The 7,107-nt window shown below is 40.9% G+C and overlaps 1 long non-coding RNA gene across 1 annotated transcript; it reads left to right on the plus strand.

The window, feature by feature from the left end:
• The first annotated feature begins 431 nt into the window (after positions 1-431).
• Positions 432-4,745, plus strand: LOC142657244 (uncharacterized). Its single transcript, XR_012849853.1, has 3 exons — positions 432-517; positions 3,148-3,260; positions 4,681-4,745. It is a non-coding gene; the product is annotated as an uncharacterized LOC142657244 (long non-coding RNA).
• Positions 4,746-7,107: the final 2,362 nt, after the last annotated feature.

Consider the following 7,107-nt stretch of genomic DNA (forward strand, 5'->3'; position numbering starts at 1 on the left):
TGCCTTTGGGATGATCTGTTAATAATTACCACGAACTCTGACGAATCCTTCCCAATACTGTCTGATATATTTGAATGCTTCAAGACATTCTCTCATTTTAAAATAAACTCGACCAAATCAGAAGCGCCTAACCTCTCATCTAAACAGCAAAACTGTTTACAGCGGTGCTAACATAATTGCACAAGGGTTTTCAAGTGTTTTCTAATCATCCATTAGCCTTCTAACACAGTTAGCAAACACAATGTACCATTAGAACACTGGAGTGATGGTTGCTGGAAATGGGCCTCTATACACCTATGTAGATATTGCATTAAAAACCAGACGTTTGCAGCTAGAATAGTAATTTAGCACATTAACAATGTATAGAGTGTATTTCTGATTAATTTAATGTTATCTTCATTGAAAAAACTGTGCTCTTCTTTCAAAAATAAGGAAATTTCTAAGTGACCCTAAAATTTTGACCGGTAGTGTACGTACGGGACAGTCAGTCACGCGCCATCTTGAAGATCCGGATCAGGTAAGGGGGGGGCAGACTGGGGGGGGGGTTGATCGGGGGTGTAATAGGGGTTGCTGGCCCTTACTTAGACCATTTCTCTCTTCTCTCACAGAATATATTCTTTGAGAGAAGAGAGAACGAACCACCGCTGTTTTTACAGTGATCGCCGTTATTAGTTGAATAACGGCGATCACGTGACTGGGGACCGGACAAAACGGTCCTCGGTCTGTGCTCCGAGGACTCAGCTACCTCCGTGAGTCCACGGAGTTTAAGCGCCTCCCGGGGGCGCTATCTTATGCCAAAGCGCCGCCATGAAAAGGCGGCGCTCTGGCATAAGTACCCTTAATGGCCGCCGTGAAAACACGTATAGGCGGTCATTAAGAGGTTAAACAACTGTGGTTGGAATGTTTTCTAACATCAGCTGTATTCAGCAGGCTGCTCTAAGATCAGGAGCTGAAAATTAGAGCTCCTGCTTAGAGGATGATTACAGGAGCGCTCATCAGCCTCTACTACAGCGATGCCAAAAGACGTAGCTGTAGGCTAAACACCTAAGCGCCTAACCTCTCCTGTCCGAAGCGCATGGTTTTGTTGGCTCAAGCTAACTCCCCATTCACTTGGTCATTGGAGTACTTGGGTCTAAAGCTGTCCCCTTCTCCAGACTCTTGGTTTTCTCTTAATTATATACCCCTACTCAATAATATAGACAGGATTGTGAAGGACTGGAAAAGGTGTAATCTAATTAAGGTTTTCTCTTAATTATATACCCCTACTCAATAATATAGACAGGATTGTGAAGGACTGGAAAAGGTGTAATCTAATTTTCAGAAAATTCATAGTAAGCTGCTTAACTACATCTGGCACAACAAGGGGCATCACTTGGCTTTTAAAACCTTAACTTGCCCTAAACACTTAGGAGGGCTTAACCTTATTAATGTCAAAACCTTTTACCAAGCGATCCACTTGGGTAGGATCAGAGATTGGCATGGAGACCCTCATATCAACACACAGCTATTAATTGAGGAAAAGATGCATGACACGCTATTGACACAAATGTTACTACGTATCGCTTGCTCTTATGGGGCTGTAACGCAGGTGAACCTGGTGACGAAGGCTTCCTTAGACGTGTGGAGACAATTGTTCAAACATAAAGACATGAGCCCCATTCCTTCTCCGCTACCTCGACTGGGGGATTTGCTGGGCCTATGTGACTCTGGCCCTAACTTTAACATGGTATTGCAATCCAGGTTGAGAGAAAGGGTATTGGGGACGTGATACGGGATAATATTTTTCCATCACTGGCACAACTTCAAATGGAATTTCCTCTTGCCCACCTCACTCCTTTACATTACCACAATTGTAAATTCTAAATTACAAAATGTTGGTGAAGCATGGGAATATTAATAGACCGATGACATGGTATGAATCCCTGACCTCTGTATTGACCCTAGTTCCCAGACTTACTTCCATCATATGCAAGAAGCTTAATTCACAAGATACAGACGTTCCAATAACGTATATAAATTAATGGGAAAAATAACTAGATATTCAGCTGAGCTCTTCCGATGTTGGTCTGGTCTATAGGTCTAGTTATGGTCCTACAAGATGCATCAATTTAGAGGAAACCTGTTACAAACTCGTGAGTCGATGGTATAAAACCCCTGTCTTACTCCATAAAATGGATAGCTCTATTTCTCCAGAGTGCTGGAGGTGTCACAAAACTATTGGCACGTACACCCATATTTGGTGGGAATGTGACTTGATTAAACCCTATTGGCAAAAAGTAGAACATATTATTCAACAATTGTGCCCACAAGCTCCCAACTTAAATCCGGTTATACGCTTTCCCAACATCCTACAAGGTAATTTTCTAGGTCGAACCCTATGGTCACATCTGATATTAGCTGCCAAAGCTTTGATCCCGCTATATTGGAGGAAGGAGGACACTCCGCCTGTTTCACAATGGCTGAGAAAAGTGTCCCAAATGTCTAAACTGGAGGAGTTGAGTTATTTGGCCCAGATTAATCCGGGGAAATATCCTTCCTTGGCTCATTTTTCTTTCTGATCCTAAAGGATATGGAAGCTATGCATCCTCATAAAAAACTTCAGGCTACATGTAAAGGACTGGATTTTAGCATGCAAAAGATAGATTTGACCAATTTGCTCTGCATAACAAAAATCGGACCCTCCGGGTGCTAGTGTACTTAATACCTTGACTGTTGACTATTGACTTATTTGTCTTAAGCTTGATATTATATATATATATATATATATATATATATATATATACATATACAAACTTTAATGAGCCTTTATCATTGATTTTCCTTGGAAAAGATAAGGAAAGTTCTGTTAAGCGCTGTTTACACATGTTGGATATGTTCAGAATACGAATTTGTATTGTAATATAATATGATGACTAAAATCAATAAAAAAGATATTTGACATAACAAGACAAATAAAGGCAGCAAAGATTGAAGCAGGGAGACTTGTTGCCTAAGTAGAAAGTGGAAATAACAAAAAAATATTTTTCAAATACATAACTAATAAGATACTCAAAACTGAAAGCATTAGCCCTCTCAAAAATAATCTGGGTGTAATGGTGGAGGAGGATGAGGAAAAGTCCAATCTATTAAACGCCTTTTTCTCTACAGTATTTACAGATGAAAATCCAATGTCAGATGACATAATTAGGGATAAAGTGAATTCTCCATTAAATGTCACCTACTTAACCCAGCAAGAAATGCAGCGCCGCCTTAAAGGAGAGGTGTCTTGATTTATTAATTTTTTATTCATTTATGTGTTTTTATCTAATAAAATATAATATTTACTTTATTTTTTGTCACAAAATGTTTTTTTTTATTTCCACTTTTTTTACTGTACTGGGGGCTGCCATTTTTTATTTCAGCTGTGTATGTGTCTCTTCATGACACATACACAGATGAAATATGGCAGCTATAGGACATAGGAATGGCTCCCGTTCCTATATCCTGTGCTTCTGCCGTCTAGCTCAGTAATGCGCATGCTCTGTAGCATGCACAGTTCTGAGCGACCCAGCATAGAAGCTGGTTTGTAGGGGGAAAGCTGGCGCCATTTTGGTGAAGACCGGCCGCACTACAGGTATGGTGTGTGCGGGTGTTTTGCATGTTTGTAGGGGGAGCAGGGGTGCTTGTGTGTGGAGGGGTGTTTGTGTGTCGCACAGCTGCAAGTTTGAGGGGGTTTGTGTGTGGGGGGCAGGGGTGTGTGGGGGGTTATTTGTGGTGCGGGTTTGTGTGTGTAGGGGGTTTGAGTGTGGGAGGTCGGGGGTGTGTGTGGGGTAAATAAGGGGGCACGTGTGTGTGTGTGTGTGTGTGTGTGTGTGGCTACGTGTGTGTGGCTACGTGTGTGTGGGAGGGTACATGGGGGTGTATGTGAGTGGGGAGTATGTGTGTGTGGGGGTGTAAGTGTGTGTGTGGGGGAGTATGTGTGTGGGGGGGCTGCATTTGTGTGTGTGGGGTGGTTGAATGTGTGGCGGTTTGGGGGTGCGGAAGGAGTAAGTGTGTGTGGGGGTACGTGTTTGTGTGGGGGGGTACGTGTATGTGGCGGGGTACGCGTGTGTGTGGCAGTGTGTTGTTTTTTTTTGGAGCAGCTGCATGTGTGGAGGAGGTTTGTGGGGAAAGCTCCATGATGCGCCAGACTTATTAATAACTATTAAAGGGTAACTAAACGTTTGACAAACTTCTGACATGTCATTTGATTGCTGGGGGTCCGAGCACTGAGACCCCCACCAATCGCTAAAACGAAGCGACAGAAGCGCTTTTTTCCGGAAAGCCAATGTAGCGGTGTATGGGCTCATAGAATTTCTTTTGAGCCCATACTCCGATACATTTATTTGCGCAAAAAGCCAAACAGACACGAAGCGGCTGAGCACTCACACGAGCACTTCTGCCACTTTGTTTTAACGGTTGGTTGTGGTCTTAGTGTTCGGACCTCCACCAAGCAAAACTTATGACATGTCACTATGACATGTCAGAAGTTTGTCAAACGTTTAGTTACTCTTTAATATTTCTGCTGCATCTCTAGTTCCTGTCCCAGCTCATTGACCTCTAGTTTATTTTGCGGTGCAGGGGAGAAGACAGACGTTTGCTGTAGGGGAGTATAAGTATTTTTATTTTTCATATTACTAACTTTATTTTTTTGTTTTGCAGGTTCTGCTGGACCTATTGGACTACATCGTAGATTTGTTGGACTACATCGTAGATTGGTGGTTTTCTTTTGTTTTTTTTTAAAAGAAAAACAGGGTGGCCCTTTCCACCCTGGTAATGCTAGGCTGCGACTGCTTTATTGTATCTGGTTGGTTATGAAAAATGGGGGGGGGGGGGCGCGTTGTTTTTGAAAAAAAATGCAAATAGGGGGTGTGGCATGCAAATAGATTTGTGCCCTAAATAATTGTTCATTAATCGTAATTGAGGTTACATGTTCAATTAATCGTGGTTTTGATTTAGGTCATAATCGCCCAGCCCCAGGTGTACCCCAGGGTTCAGTGCTGGGACAACTATTATTCCACTTATTTATTAATGATATAGAGGATGGGATTAAAAGCACTGTTTCTATTTTTGCAGATGACACCAAGCTATGTAGTATAGTTCAGTCTATGGAAGATGTTCATAAATTACAAGCCGACTTGGACACACTGAGTTTTTGGGCATCCACTTGAAAAATGAGGTTCAATATGGATAAATGTAAAACAATGCGTCTGGGTACCAACAATCTGCATACATCATATGTCATAGGGGGAGCTACACTGGGAGAGTCACTTGTTGAGAAGGTTCTGGGTGCACTTGTAGATCATAGACTAAATAACAGCATGCAATGTCAATCAGCTGTTTCTAAGGCCGGCAAGATATTGTCGTGTATTAAAAGAGGCATGGACTTGCGGAATAGTGATATAATATTACCACTTTACAAAGCCTTACTGCGGCCTCATCTAGAATATGCAGTTCAGGTCTGGGCTCCAGTTCATAGAAAGGATGCCCTGGAGTTGGAAAAAATACAAAGAAGAGCAACTAGACTAATAAGTTATGAGGAAAGATTTAAAGAATTAAACCTATTTAGCCTTCAAAAGAGACGACTAAGATGGGGGGACATGATTAACTTATATAAATATATGAATGGCCCATACAAGAAATATAGTGAAAACCTGTTCCATGTTCCATGTAAAACCCCCCCAAAAGATAAGGGGGCACCGTCTGGAGAAATAAAGGTTCAATCTCCAGAGGCGACAAACTTTACTGTGACAACTGTGATTCTGTGGAATAGCCTACCGCAGGAGCTGGTCACAGCAGGAACGGTCGATGGCTTTAAAAAAGGCTTAGATAATTTCCTAGAATGAAAAAATATACGCTCCTACGTCAATTGTGAATTCCTGCTTGAATGTTAATCCAGTTGTATTAAAACTTCCTCGGGATCAATAGAGGTAAAACTAAGTTCTATAATTTATCCCATCCCTTCCTTTTCTCCCGTCCCTTGGTTGAACTTAATGGAAATGTCTTTTTTCGACCGTACTAACTATGTAACTGTGTAACTATGTCAAGAGGCCACATTTATCGGAATGATCATCAAAGTATTATTTTTGGAGGTCCCTAAACCTAAGATATTTTTGGTCAAGTAACCATTTAAGTTCCATTCAGGCATTAAGAAACTGAGTGTAAGTCTGGGCAGAGTGAGATTGTTTATGAAGAGCCGCCAAATCAGAAATTTTTTGTAAGTAGGTGTGATATCTTAAAGGCTATGTGTTTTTAAAAAAAATAAATCAATGTTTTATGTGGTTTTAAACAACTTTTAAATTGACTTTGTTTCATTTTTTTTTAAATGTTTATGATACAGCTTCTATGTAACCTGTCTGAGCTGAGTTCATCAGGTCAACTGAAATGACGGCTCAGCTAACAGCTAAGGCCCTTTTACATGGGCCAATGATCCTGCAAACGAGCGTTTGAATGAACGCTCGTTCCCAATCATTGCCCTGTCTAAGAAGGGCAACGATCAGCCGATTAACGAGCAGACGCTTTTTTATCTGTTGATCGTATAGTTTATGCAGCATAAAATATTATCATTGTTGGAAGCACATCTCCCTGTGTAAACAGGGAGATGTGCTGCCGACATGATGGAAATGTATGGGGATGAGCGATCATAGTAACAATCACTCGTCCACATACATAGCTCCTTGTGAAAGGAGTAAATGACTCCTGACCAACTAGCGGTCTTGTTGACCGGCGCTCGTTTTTACGGCCAATATCGCCAGTTGCAAAAGGACCCCTAGTCTTGCATGTCCCTGATACACAGGATCCAGCTAATAACGATCACATTTAAGTTATGTATACATTTTATTAAATTCTATAAATATATATTATTATTAAATATTTTTTATATACAGTGAAGGAAATAAGTATTTGATCCCTTGCTGATTTTGTAAGTTTGCCCACTGTCAAAGACATGAACAGTCTAGAATTTTTAGGCTAGGTTAATTTTACCAGTGAGAGATAGATTATATATTAAAAAAAAAAAACAGAAAATCACATAGTCAAAATTATATATATTTATTTGCATTGTGCACAGAGAAATAAGTATTTGATCCC

This window comes from Rhinoderma darwinii, chromosome 7, assembly GCF_050947455.1.
Source record: "Rhinoderma darwinii isolate aRhiDar2 chromosome 7, aRhiDar2.hap1, whole genome shotgun sequence".
Lineage (NCBI taxonomy): Eukaryota > Metazoa > Chordata > Amphibia > Anura > Rhinodermatidae > Rhinoderma > Rhinoderma darwinii.